General features: G+C 46.4%; 1 protein-coding gene across 6 annotated transcripts in view; it reads right to left on the bottom strand.

Annotated features, from left to right (window-relative positions):
• PDZD2 (PDZ domain containing 2) overlaps positions 1 to 14934 on the bottom strand; it is a 208326-nt gene that overhangs the window by 111592 nt on the left and 81800 nt on the right. For 2 of the 6 annotated variants that reach the window (XM_075739936.1, XM_075739938.1), the window contains exon 1: positions 9919 to 10348. The exons of 3 other annotated variants lie outside the window; for them this stretch is intronic. The gene's annotated coding sequence lies outside the window, so the exon portion shown is untranslated. Of the gene's footprint in view, positions 1 to 7654; positions 7973 to 9918; positions 10349 to 14934 lie in introns of those variants that run through there. One more of the 6 variants, XM_075739937.1, reaches the window with a different exon arrangement.

The following is a 14934-nucleotide window of genomic DNA, read 5'->3' as shown; positions in this document are numbered from 1 at the left end:
ATCCTACCTTTAGATGATTCTTTAACAGAAAAACAGCAGTTGAATGCTTACTTCTCCTCCACACATTAATACAAGGACAAAACTCTAACGCCTCTCTCGTACGCACACACAGAGCAAATTGTCACATGTGGATTTTTGTCGCTGGACAGCAAATGCTGTTGGTTTTGAAACCAGCGTTGTCTGGACTCTCATTGCCTCAGCTGAACGTCTCGCAGATGCCACCAAGTTTCTAATCCCCCACCAAGCCATGAGGAATGACTTATTTGCTCATCTTACCTGGTAGAATTCTCCAGGTGAGCTTTAAAGCTACTGAACAAAGGAAACATAGCAGCTGAGTGGATTTGGAGTACTTTACCTTCCTCACACGCTGACTTTTGTGAGTATCATGCAACTACAGCCTTCTCTCTCTGACACATGTATGTTCATAAAACTTAAAAAGCGAATGCCCTAGATCTGTTGCATTGTCCATTAATAATTCAGATTATTGGCCATTTTAAGCATATACAATGTATGCTTCAAAATTCAGCCTACACACACACAATGACCCACGTGGTATATTTGCTGGTTTTAAAAAGGGCTGCACTGCTTGCTCAAAGCTCTGGGAGACCATGGTACTCCCCTCCCAACTGGAACTGGGCTTGGACAAGGCCCACAGAGATGACCTAGTCTGGTCTTCTGGCACTAGCCATAGAGGAGAACACAGATGAAGGTTTTCAAGACCATTTCTGCCAGATAACACACTCAGATAAGCGAGACAGTGATAATACTATTTCAGTAATGCCTTCAATGCTTGGAGCTGACAGCATTGATAATTTTCAGGTCTGGTCATTCCTACAGCTAAGAGCATAAATTAAAAATGTCATCCTCACTTTACATTCAAATCATCAGTTTCATGTATCTATAACTTTTCTCTAATTTTCTTTTTTTTTTTTTTTTTAAGATGAACAAAAACCTTCTCCAGGAACTGTTAAGTATTGATAATAACAGACCAGAATACAAAGCCATTTTTCACCCTCCAAGAAGAAACATTTAACATTATAGCTCTGACACATGTATGCTCGTTGCCAACCCCCTGAACAAGCAGTGCTTGCCTGCGTGTGGATCACCCACCAGCTCAGCTCCACGATCCATCCTGTTTACTGTTTAGGACAGATGTTAGAGCCAAACCAAGCTCCACCTCCCAAAAGCCAGAAGAAGAGCAGCTTGTGCAGATGTTGAAATCCTGGTGAGAAAGACAAACTATAAACAGATTTCCTAAAAGATTTGCCTTGGGACAGTCTTATCTAGCAATTCCGCTAATTCCCTTGATAGGGAAAGTAGGGGAGTGCAAATGAAATCTACAGACTTAGATAGCTGGGAAAGTCTGTCAACTCAGAGGACAGGCAGAAGTTTATTCAGAACATTTGAGGACTAAAACAACTGACAGGAGGTACAGCTTGTAATAAAGCCAAGCAGAGTCATGCACTTTGGGATTAAAGAAATATGTTCTGCAGCTTGGCAGCTCAACAATTGGAAGTGATATAGAAAGAGAAAGACTTTGGTGGTTTAGCAGCTCATGGCAAGAGTGTAAAAAAGCCAGATGTTGCCCGAGGTCTCAGTGAGGAATGGGAAAATACACAAGACACCAGTAAGGTTTCAGCTGGAACAATGTGCAATTTCAGGTTACTGAGTTCAAGAAAGGTTAAGTGAAAACTGGAATAGTGCAAGAAAAGGTCAGCAGGATGACCTCTCTCATGAGACAAAAAGATGTTGGCTTTGCTACTGGAGCAAAACGAAAGCTCTCTTTGGAGGGGAAAAGGAAACATAAAGCAGTATGAACCAGCCATAACGAGGTTTACGCTGGACCTTGAAAAAAGGCTTGTATCCACCATCAAGCAGAGCTTGCCAAAATAAAAAATTAGGCAGGAGGCTGATTGTTCAGTGAACGAAAATCTAGCGCATGGTTGCCTGAGATAGCCCAAAACAAAGGCAACCATGTGAGAGGTCCAAAGCTGGTGACACACCTCCTCACCATATACAGCTCAATGAGCCCACCAACCAAGGTGCAAGAGCTGCACCACTCCCCTAGAACCTCCCAGACCTTCCTTCACCTGCCACCAGGTTTTGTGCTGTCACCAGAGGGACATGACGTTTAAATGCATGGAAAGTCCAGACACGCTACTGGGACACAGTAAAAGCTACTTCGGATAGAGTCACTATACAGTGAAAAGGGGATGACTTTTCCCCACAAAACTTGAGGTTATGCCCAAAGCAAGTCCAAGGAAGATGATGAAGTGAGGCTGGAGAAGAGCACAGAAGTTTTCTTGAAATTACTGTGAGTAGAAAAGAAACACTTGTAAAGGAAAGGAGAAGGTTAGTGCTTTGGAGGGAAGAGATTGAGATAGTTACGGCTGAAGGCTTTAAAAACCATCACTGTGATAGCAAGCAATTCACTATCATGGCTGAATTCCCCCACTATTCCTCCACATTGCCCAATAAAATTAACAGTGCAGGCAGGTTCAAACAAGGGCAGTTTACAATCTTGCTACTCCAAATTAATCTCTGTTTCAAAGGAAAAACATGAAGTTAAAAAGGGGATGGGGGGAGAGAAGGAAAACATAGAGGCTAATTAATGTCAATCACTATAAAAACCCATGACTGATGCTTTTGACATGACCCTTCGAGCCAGTGTTTCTGCAGACAGTCGAGCGAGCGTGAGATGAGTGCAGGAGTGCCGCATCAGAAGTGAGATGAGGGAGGGTGCCTGGAAATACACACAACACAAAACCATCCTGCTCAGATATTTATATACAAATACCTTTTCCAGATGTTGCAGTAGAAATGTATGGATCTTTATGCCTTCTGTACCATCTGAACAGCAAAGGTTTAAAATGCCTGTGTAGCTGGACAAATAGAAATTAGACTCCAAATGACTTCCATGCACAACTGCTACTAATACAGTATATGTGCAAGGAAAGAAGACTACCCCTATGTGTTTTTCTTCTGTGAATCCACCATCCCACTGCCACCTTAGATTTAGAAAAGCCACAAACAGCACTACTAGTTGGTTCTGGGTTATTTTTTTTCCCCACCAATTATTTTGCCCACAGAGGAGCTTCACGTGTACATTTTATGTGGTTGCTGTACTCCACTCAAGCTTCAAACCTTACAACAAAATGTACAGCATTTTTAGGTCACTAGGTAAGACTTTAACTCTCTAGCCTTAAGAATAAAAGGAGTCATTAGTCAAAAGTTTACAGAAACAGAAATTATCAATTTCCCTCTATTCCTTGACCACAATCTGTTGCTTTCACTTTGCTGCAACTTTGGGACTAGTACACCCGACATCCCCCTCATTAGGTAGAATTCAGAAAGTCTTCATGGCAACACCAAAGACAAAAATTTCCTACTCTTAACTAAGCACTGGCAGGAAGCTTTGCTAAGCAATGGGATTGCAGAGTTGAAACTGCTTTTAAATAATAGCTTTCGAGATCTGAATTAAATCATCAGCAGTTCTATCAAGTGTCCTTAAAACTACCAGGATGCGGCCCCACATCCCCCAAGTGCTCTCTCGCGATTCACCTGCAACACAAACAACTGCCTTTGGCCAGCTTCATGTTTGTTTCTAAAGGGCAGCTGGGCTCATGGAAGACAATATAAAACATATTTTCCTCCATTCCTCCAGGAGTGCCCTGGCTGCTCAAGCCAGCTGCTGCACTTTGCAGGCAGCTGGACTCTCTTAAATTTTAGTTTTAATGGCAAAAATAACTTTTCAGCCATCAACTAGATTCCAGTTCAGCTTTCTGCATCCCCAACAGCTGTTTCCGGAAGGCTGCTCAAGTACCACAGCTGAGTGGCGGCTTCTTTAGAAGTTTCTCCCCTGGAGGATAACTTCAGAAACCATCTTGGCTGATCTACACTTCTGCTTTAGAAGCTGCACTGAAGGACCTTCATGGTTTTTAAGTGAAAGTAACACTTTAAAAGGATTGCAGCTGCTGGACTCCAGAAGATGTGAGGCACTGTATGCCTTTATCCAAACTTTAAAACAGAGCCTAAAGCTAGGAGAGAACAGCCACATTCCTGCAGACTGGTGTAAATCACAAATAATTTCACTTAAGTCCAGCTGGAGACAGCAGCCTGAAGAGAGCTTTCCCTTTGAAGCCCCATAACTTCTGAGCTCCCGTGAAAGAGCCCAGTGACACCTCAAGCAGCCAGAAGATGCTGTTGCATGGACACACACGTGCTTTCTCTACAAGATGCAACCTACCTACCTCAGCTCACTTCCCCTTCCAGCAGACATTTTGCAGAATTTTTCTGTTGCTGCTTCTCACAGACGTGTCCACCTCCCAAGAGAAGCATCCCATCCCCAAGCCCTTTCTCACTCTTTCCTCCCTACTCTGCTATTCAGACACCAGCACAGCGAATTCAACAAGGCTGCACAGTTTTAAGTCTTCAAGACCTCTTGCATCACTGTTGGGTCTTGTTAGGCAGGTGGTACCTGGTGGTTCCTACCAAAACTGTTTTACTTTTTTCACCCTTGTTTCATGAACTACATGAAACAGATGAGGTAACTTCACACAGAAAGCATTTCTACATCCTTCACAGCCTTCTTCCCAGGAGATCTACAAGAAATAACCTCCCTTTGCTGAAGAAAACAGCTTTCCCCAATTTCTTATCAGTTGGCTCATCATCAACGAAGCAATGGAGAGTTTACACCAGAGATGCCACTTAGTCAACAAACAAATCCATTCTGTACTCAAATCCAAAAAGGCATGAGTATCAGCTCAGCAAATCACACTTATCCCTAGGTCACTGGTCAAGACTCATGGAATCAAGAAGTCACTTTCAATAAATATTTTCACATTAAAGAATCTGGGAAAGAGCCAGAAACTTCAGCCAATCCGATGAATATCCAGTACAAGCCAAGCAGTCCCCTATGCTTATCCTGCCTCTGGAAGCTGGCCTCTTAGCAAGTCATTTACATCTCACGCTCATTCATATTTTAAACAGCTCTTTCAAAAGCTGTTTCCTACATGTCAGTGTGTTTAAGGATCTCCATAACTTTTTGCTTTGGCTGCTGCATCCTCCTCCTCCCTTCTGCTCTTTCAGCTTTGACCTAGAAGAGCATAAGAGCTATAACTGGACCAGCCCACATCACAAAACATCCTGTCCCCAAAAGAGGAAGGTCAGTGTTCAAAGACATAGGACAAAGATCTTTTGCCTGGTATCGTTACTCCCTCCTCGATCTGCGAGATCATCTGTGAACAACCCACCAAGGCATTCTTGACCATCCTGGATTGCGGACAAGAACTTGAAAATGTGTTTCCTTCCTGTTCAGTAGGGTGAGATTCCTGCTTCTCTCTGCAATTCCTTTGTCAGCAACATCGACACTGCCCTGCTGCTCTCCCGGCTCACCAGCAGCTGCAGGGATTTACAGATACATTCCCCATCTATTTTGTACATACTCACAGTAGTACTTGGAATCCACGCCACAGTTTCTTGAGACAAAAGGTCAAATTCTGCCAGTTACTACAAATCTTCAGCTCCAGCAGAATTCATCTGGAGCCAAGAGCTTCTCCATGCTGTAGGAACTGCTCGAGATGCTGAGATACAAACCAAGTGAACTATGTCGATGCGTACCTACATCTCCAGAAGGCAATGCTGGCAGCTATGCAAACAGCCTTCCCCTTCCACTGTTCCACTGAGGTTTCAGATTTACATCAGATTTACATAAAATTAGATTTTGTCCATCACCCATTGTCAGGAGAGTTATATATGAACTATTAAAACATGGCACGGGTATGACATGCTCCAAAGCTGGCATGGCTGGGCCAGCTCACTCCAGCATAGGGCTAAGCAAACACAGCCACGCTGCACACCATGCAGGTCTAGGAGCAGCAGAGCCATGTTCCCCTAATGCTCCTGGGATCTACGTGACCTGAGCTGGCCCTGCGCTGAGACAACCCAGAGTGCTACAACCACCTTCCCACAACCAGAAGCCCGGGAGATGGACCTCTGGGACACCTGATGGACCAAGGCTGGGTCCTGAAGCCCACGTGTTTCTACACACCCCAGTTCTCCACAACTCCGGAAACTGGACCAGGACCTCAGCCAGCTTTTGGCTCCAGTGACAAGCGACTTTAATCACTGATCACTATCAACGTTCACAGAGCACTCTGCAGAAACAGCAACATTTTTCCTGAATCCTGGGTTAAGCTCTCAGTCATTTACTACGTTTTGGTCTACAATAATGGAATTCCACTGTGTATTTTAACTGAATGTATTATTCCTCATTAGCAGTCTCAGGCTGTTACAAGTCTTTAGCCTAGTAAAACACTGAGTGCATTTACTCCAGAAGTGACGGCATTCTGATGACAAGGAAAATGTTTCCCATCCATCAGGTACCAAATCCTGCTCCTCGGATTGTGTACCACCTCGCAGGCAGCGCAGGCTTGGCTGCAAAACAAACCCCTCCTCGGGAGCGACTGCTAGCATGGGGCAAGGTCTGGAGGAGGGGGAAGAATAAAAGTGACAGGACTACGAAGAAATGTGTCTCAGCCTGCAGTGAATGAAAGCACGTGTGCACGAGTTTATGTGTGAAGCTGGGGCATATGCAGACAACTCAAATTTTGCTAGAGTCCTTGCAGCCAGCATTTTCACAAGGCTGGCTGTAGGCAGCTCCCCAGTGAAATCCTGGGAAGCATTCTTCAAGGGCTGCTGCCTTTCTGCTGTCTTTTGCGAACACACAGTACCCACAAAAGCATCCATTTCTACCCACACGTGTCAAAGGGGCTACCATCTCAAGTTCTCTGCAATCACAGCTCTACCAGGACTGTGGACTGTACCTTAAATTAACTTACAGAACAGAACTTGACTGTTGTATCTCAGGGCTAGAAGGAGGGTGGGGCGGGGGGGAAAACCCAACACCCAAACCAGCCAACAACTCTTTACGCCAAATGAACAAATTTATTAAGGAAATAACATCTGAACAAAGACACGCTGCACACACACGTTCTGCAGCTGGAATCTCTTGTAGCTGATGTGTCTCTTGGTGCTATGTAAGTCAGAAAATAATTCAGCTCAGCCTTGGAGGGCTGGTGGTGGCTTTGTGGTCGTAGCAGGCACAAAGCATGGTAAACAGCTAGGCGCAGACTTCAGAAGATATACAGAGCAAATCTGCTGAGAAGCATCTTTTTCTCCCTCTGCAGTGGACTCTGTGGACATAACGTGTTTTCAGTTAGCTCCACCAATGTTCAGCCTCAAGGGAGAGGTTCTGCACGACTGGAGAGAAGCCCTGGGCCACCACAGTCCACCAGAGGCTGTCCTCTTCCCAGGGCTCCCCTGCTGCCAGACTGCGTGTGTAAGGAGGAACATCTCTGCATGCAAACAGGGGACACTGCACTAGGGCAGAAAAATCTAGTGTCCATAGGTAGGTCTATATCCACTTCAACTGAGAGTGACACACAAATAATTTAAAAAAAAAAAAAAAGGTAGCACCCACACCACACCATGCTGTCTTTGTCAGTTCTTATCCTAAGCCCACATCATTTGTCATACTTTGAACAGTAATAATGAAGCATTAAATGGCACTGACATACATAAGTCTGTTTGGTATTTGCTGGAATACACAGGATATCTATACAGAAACAAAAGAGATCTTTGCAATTTCACATACTTGACAGCTTCAGAGAACTTATTGCCCTGCTCCTCGCAACAGCATCTCAAGGACTGATGATCAACATCAGAACAAAGTCTGCCACCTTCTCCTTTCACTTTGGGGTACGGTGGGTAGATACAGAAGTCTGGCTGTCACGGGCAGGACAGGCACCCTGGTTCTACAGTCTTTTCCTCCTGTTTTGCTGCACTTGAAGGAAGTTGTTCTCCACTAAAGACAGCGCATACAGAAGATCCTCCACAAAAGAAGGATCCTGCCATCTCACTGTGCTTGCAGAATAGGATTCTTGCTGCTCAAAGTCCATGCACAGTCATACATCTGCTAAATCACAGCAAGATCCTTCCTTACCGCCACAGGTTTTCTATTTCAAGTGGATTAATAATTTGCAGGCAAGACACTTTCCTGACCATGCAGAAAAATCATGACATAAAGGATATATCATTAACACATTTCCACCAAAAGATCACGCACAGAGATATATCAGGCAAGATGACTAACCTTTCCAGCAGATCCATGCAAGGAAGGAAATACTAAATTATGATTTTCTAAATACCATGATAATCTTTAGTCGCTACGTCAAAAATCTTTCCAAGACATAAGAAAAAGTAACATAGGAGACAAGCTCTCTTCCCATGAAAAACATGAGGACCTAATTCCCACTCCAGTTGGAAGCTGGGGGTACCCTGCTGTAACAGGACCCAAAGATCACAGTTCAAGTCCAAGAAGAAGCCTTCATCACCTTTCTCACCCACCTTTTCCCAGTACCACCCAATGGCTTCCCACCTCTCCATACCCCCTCCATGAAGGGGGACCCTCTTTTTGAGCCAGGAGATGGAGCCAAAGAGACACTCCCTACCATGAAGAACGAGCAAGATGTGGGGGTAAAGAAATTGGGGTAGAGAACCTCAATTTCTACTGACAAAGGTGCTACTTTAAGTCTATTACTATCCATCAGTATGAAATGGCAATCCAGAATAATGCTTTAGGATGCCATTGACAGCTGCATAACTCACAAAACAGCTCTAGAAAAGTTAAGACACCGCCCACCTGAGCCAGCAAACACCAGTTACTCTTCTTATTCAACAACTTGAGAATATTTTGGAATTAAAAACTTAGGACACATGCAATACACGTTTCCAACAAACATGCTGACCAGAGGTGTCAGGCATCAAAAGTAGTGTCGGAAGAGAGACGAATTAACCTTTCTCATCAGAGCTGCTGCTGTTCCAGACATTAATACGTGATATTTCTGAACAACGCAAGGTCCAGTTCAGATTGTGAATGCATTCATAAAACCTAGAGTTTTGCGAGCTGCATGGCACACACAGAGAGCACACTGTTGTGCAACACAATACTTAAGACGCTTCCCATCTGCACTCCATTTCAAAGCATATTTTACTTGTTAGCTTCATTTAGAAGGTCCCCCCAGTTCCGCTGCAAGAGAGGACCCTGCCAAAACGCAGGGCTGAGCAGAAGCATTGAATTTGTACCAACACAAAATAAATATGAAGTTAGAATGAAGTACGCTTATGCCCTACATGTACAAAACCCACTAAACACCAACAGACTTTGTTTGCTTGAGGATTAGGAGATATTTAGAGAACATGATGGCTGTGGCACTTGAACGCCACCAAAAGCTCTCCTAACTGAAAGCCAGAAATCATGATAGATTTAGGAAGTGACAATTCAGCTCTATTTTTTGCATCCAGTTGGAAGACAATATATTTTCTTTATTGAAAGCCTTCAGTAGGCAAGCTTGCCAAGCGAAGCTCCTCTGCAAGGCTTTCAGCAGCACTTTCATTTTAAAAATCTGGTGTTCCTGTGTCCTACACAGGAAAGCATTTTGTGACTTGAGTTGTAAAGGTTTTCTCCAAACGAACCGTACAGTGGTGCTGGACGGAGTCCTGTCCCCACGGGAAAGCGCACCCTCATGCCAGACCGTAACTAAAGTTTCTGCCCAGCCCCAAGCCAGGAGCCCCCAGCCCAGGCTGGGGGGCGCCCCGCACCCCTCGCCACCGCGCACCCCGGGTCCCGGCGACTGCCCAGCGCCGGCGGTGCGGCAGCGGGGCCGCGGAGGGTCTCACAGGGCACCCCCGGCACCCGCCGCCCGGCCCGACCTCCCCCCGGGGCCGCCCGGCAGCCGCAGCGCGGTTCTCCTCCCCCCCCCCCCCCCCCACCACCCCGGGGCCGCCGCGCACCCGCTCCGCTCCGACCGCCGATACAACTTGCGGCTCCGGCCGCCGCTCCCCTCGTACCCCGCACACCTCTCCGCGTCTCCTGTCCCTCCGCCGGGCTCAGCCTTTTCGCAGCAGCTGGCGGCCGCGGCTAATCCCCACCGGCCGCCCCCCGCAGCCCGCTCATCCGCTTAATCACCTGCCGGCACCGCGCCGCGGAGCTGCTGCGCGCCGGCGGTGGTGGCGGCGGCTGCGGCTGCTGCTGCTGCCGGCGGGGAGGCACCTTCGCCGGCGCCGCCGCCTCCCGGGCGCGGGGCGCGGCTGCAGGCGGCCACGCACGGCCCCCGCGCCGCCGCCCCGCCCCGCTCCGCGCCCCGCCGCGCACCGGCCTCCGCGCCGCGCAGGCGGGAACGCTGACCTCGGGGCGCAGAGCGGAGCGCGTAGGGAGTCGCCGGGGCGCGCAGTGTCCCACAGCTCTGAGGAGGGCAGAGAACACAGGCGAGCAAAGCCGGGGACAGCGCCGAACGGTTGTGTGCCCCCGCCCGGTGCCTAGTGCCAGCCCCGGCCCCTCGGCTGTGTCCCCCACCCCGGTGCCCACCTCCTCCCTGGAGCTCCCACGCACAAGCCGTTCCTGCCGGGGGGATGAGCAGGGCAGCCCTTCTCTGCCTTAGGGGACAGTAACAGGTCGCTTCCCAGCGGGACCTGCTCTGGACACGGTGTTTTTCCCTTCTACGCACTCACTCCATCCAAACCACGCTCCTGTTGAAAGTCATCTTGCATACTTTCCCCTCTTTGAAAATGTTTCCACTCGGGGCATCCAAATTAAAATCCCTACTGCTGCCTCCACACAACAACCAGGGGTTGTCTTCTTCCCTGGAGCATGTGAGTGTCTTTATCACAGGCTGTCATTTAACATCTCACCGCCATTTTTCAGGTGTGCGGCTGCCAGTTCCCGGCAGGCCTAACAGCAGTCAGGTTATACCCAATATTGCATTTTTCACTGCTAGTATCTCAACAATATAACTGTGGTCACAGTCGTCTTTTGATGATGGAAGTTCTGGCCTTACACCAGGAACATCCCACTGCTAGAACTGTATTTATATATATATATACACATAGCTATATATATTTGCCCAAGGACTGAGCAGATCAGGCTGTAATCAAGATAGACAAGGATGAAACTCTTCCACTGAGTCCCATGCTGTATTCAAGCAGTCTTTTAACAGCTTAGCTTTGCTCACAGGAGTCCTGGCTCTCACGTATGCTAGTACCCTACACAGGAAGAACCATCCCTCCTGTTTTTCAGGATTTTCAGCGTGATTTTCAGCCTTCCAGGAGTTTAGAGGGAAACGGGAGTTCAGAAGGAGACAGAAGAGACTCAGCTTGGTTCCTTGGAGCAAAATGCATGGCCTGGTGTCAGTGCCTCAGCTCCCAGGCAGCACAGGTAGTTAATTAAGTGCCAAAATTGAACACACTAATAGTTAACAGACCTAGAGCTAACCCAAAGGGAATCTTTCAGTCCTTGGGATGTGCCTCTTTCTGGGGCTCAACACTGCTAACCAGGAAATGCCTCCCATCCAACTGTGATTCATGGCCTGACATCTCCTGAGAAAAAAAACTTCATAAGCCCCTTCATTTAAAAAGCGGAGATCAGATTTTGAGCACAGTGAGAGGAGGATGTGATGGCTGCGTCTGTCTTCTGAGCAGCACAAAGGCTGGGGAGTTCATCCAGGATATGGACAGCAAGTTCAGCAGCCTCTGTGCAAGAGGAAAGAAATGCGCACCGGCATTATTTTCCGAGGAAAATAAGTAGCCTTCAGACAGGCTCCTGTCTAAGCCCTCTCCGTCACTTCTTCTTTTAGCTGTACTCCTCTGTGGAAAAGAGAATCCAAAATTCAGGACGTTCACTTGGAAGGAGAGGATGTCCAGAGTCCCTGCCCTAAAAACTGTTTGTGTTGTGCCCGCAACCTGGTAATTATAATAACACAAAAGAGTTTTGGAGCAGGAATCACACCCTGGGATGCCTCCTTTTGTCTCCCTAACTATTTAGGCTACAGTCATAGAGACCACAAGGGTTATCCTGCACAGTCTCCTATGATACTGGAAGTCCAGAAAGCTCCATGAAATTTTTATAATATGGGCCACAAAATACGACCTAACTTCCTATTCAAATGCAAAGTAAAATACAAAGTCCTGTCTGGCAAAAGCAGCCAGAGGGTGTGAGAAGTTGTTTTCTCCTTCCAGCTGGCCTGAGGAGGCACGGTGGGGAGGGAAATGGCACGGGGCGGGGGTCCCCATGGGACAAGGAGATGGACAAGCTGCTCAGGCCCAGGCAACACCAAAGGGCCCTGGACGAGAGCACAGAAACAGGCTTTTGGGCATCAGGAAGGTCCAAAGCTGTCCAGCACTTCCCAGCTCAGTGGCAGCTGCGTAGGGCTCTTCTAGGTCTACTGAGGAGCCAACATCCTGTTGAAATTTTGGGGTATTTGGCCCTAAATCTTCTCAGCTCTTATTCTGGAGAATATTGATAGCATTTAGATATTTTATACACACATGTGCAGCTGTGCATTTCAAAGCAATCTGTTGTGATATAAGTCAAAAGAAGATTTGAGTCATATGGTTTTTTACAGATAAAGCATTGATTTATATGACATGGAGCTGTTGGAGCGAGTCCAGAGGAGGCCATGAAGCTGATCAGAGGGCTGGAGCACCTTTCCTATGAGGACAGGCTGAGAGAGAGTTGGGGTTGTTCAGCCTGGAGAAGAGAAGGCTCCGGGGAGATCTAATTGCGACTTTCCAGTACCTGAAGGGGCCTACAGGAAAGCTGGAGAGGGACTGTTTATGAGGGAGTGTAGTGACAGGACAAGGGGTAATGGGTTTAAGCTGAAGGAAGGTCGATTTAGATTAGATGTTTGAAAGAAATTCTTCCCTGTGAGGGTGGTGAGGCACTGGCACAGGTTGCCCAGAGAAGCTGTGGATGCCCCATCCCTGGAAGTGTTCAAGACCAGGTTGGATGGGGCTTTGGGCAACCTGGTCTAGTGGAGGGTGTCCCTGCCCATGGCAGGGGAGGTGGAACTAGATGATCTTTGAGGTCCCTTCCAACCCAAACCACTCTATAGATTCTACAATTCTATGATTCTATGAACACATAGAACAAGTCTATCTAAATGAAAACACCACATACATATGCAACAACAAGAACTACTTAGACCAGACTATCTTCTACTGCCCCACAGAACAGGGCATCAAATTCCTTCCTAGCTTGAATTTCAGGGTTACAATATTAAGGATGGAGAAACTGTGGACTAGTGAAACTATTTCAGGTTGCAGTCAAAAGAAGGCTGCAGAAAAAAGAGTTTGGTACTTTGCTAATAAAGTTGCAGTGGCATCCCATGCCACTGCACAGGGAAAATGCTACATGGCATTTTTGGGACTACTGTTATTTTTGGGTTTTTACTTGTCATCTTCTTTGCATATGCAAGTTCTTGATTCACATTCAGAAAAACAACAATGAACACAAATCACCACAGAGCAACACTGGTGCAAACTAAATGTCACTGAAATCAGCTCCACTAATGTGTTAGTATTAAGAGTTAACACTTCGAGGAAGCAACTGAGGAGAGTTCATAAGTACCTAAAACTGCACTGCATTTAAGCCTTATCTCAAATGTTACCTTCAGAAGCTGGAAGCACTAGAAACATTTGTCCTTTACAACAGACACAGATATTTACATTCTCCCAACACTGCTGTGTCCTGGGCACCAGATGTCTGACACCCCTGACACAGAACACACACACAAAGTCAATTATATGGTACATGCTCGCAGGATCCAGACTTTTGTGAATCTGATGGGCAGCAAAATTAATATACAGATTTACATGAAATTCCTCTGAAAATACAATGAGCATCGACATCCAGGACCGCATATAACCCAGAACAACAATACAATGTTCCATTTTTTTCCTAAAAGAAAACAGTAAACTTCAGAACTCAGCCAGAAACCACAAAAATGACACAAAAGAGGGTTAACACTGCATAGGAGTCCAGTGCACCAAGGCAGAGCCAAGGACTGCAAAGGCCACATTCTGCTCCCAGCCATGCCAGTGTAAATACAAAAATCCCTTCCCTGACCTCTGCATGGATCTCCCCACAGTTTGCTCGGTCAATTCAGTGTATACAGGCCATCGAGTTCCCTAAGTCTCTGCAAACACCACTTCTACAAAGCTCCATTTCTGCACCACATCCTATTACACTATGAGATGAATATCACAGAGAAAACCTTTCCCTTACCATGTCTTCTGCACACAAGCACAACAAAAGTAATATTTTTTTTTTTTAAAAAAAAGCAAGTTTAATAGCTCCAACACACAACTACTATAAACAGCCCTGGAGAGCTGAATACCACAGCCCACAGCCAGCATCCCCCCAGAGGCACCCAGGGCTCAGCTAAGAGTTACACCCTCATCATTTTGTGCTGGCTGCAAACCCGCGCAAGTTCATGGGGTGTACAGAAAAATGCCAATGACCAAAAAAATTCCAAATATCTCCAGGTCTGGCTGAAAACACCCCAGCCCTTAATCTTTAGTGGGGTTTTATATGTAAATTGCTGGCAGACAGGCCCTTGCAAGAGCTATACTAGGAATATTTGTAAACACTCACTTATTCCTCCCACCACACAAGTAGTAGGAAATGAGATGTTTTCCAGTGATTGGGGGGGGGAGGGAAGAGAGGTTCTGATGTCCCTATGTCAACAAGCTCTTCAGCTGTGCTCCTTACTTACATGGGCTATATTCAGAGATGGTTTCTGCTATTATAGAAGGCAAAATATGAAAAGCAAATCCTAAGCAGTATTGAGAGCTGTTGGGAAATTGAACCTCTCAATTTCATTAATCTATTCATTTATCCATAATTATTATTTTTATAGCACTCAAAATACAGTCAGTAATTTGTAATGAAAGTACGGACATAGGATCTTTGTCCCAGAGAGCTTACATTGTAACTTCCCGTGTTAAGGCTAACTGATGTTAAAAATATGAAAGCTCACTAGCCTTCAAAACAGAAATTTTTAGAAAATCTCTTCAGTGGACTGTTGGTTGGGTTTTTTT

Source organism: Balearica regulorum, chromosome Z (genome assembly GCF_011004875.1).
Source record: "Balearica regulorum gibbericeps isolate bBalReg1 chromosome Z, bBalReg1.pri, whole genome shotgun sequence".
NCBI lineage: Eukaryota > Metazoa > Chordata > Aves > Gruiformes > Gruidae > Balearica > Balearica regulorum.
Note: the sequence above shows the minus strand (reverse complement) of the source record. Positions and strands in the feature narration are given on the sequence as shown.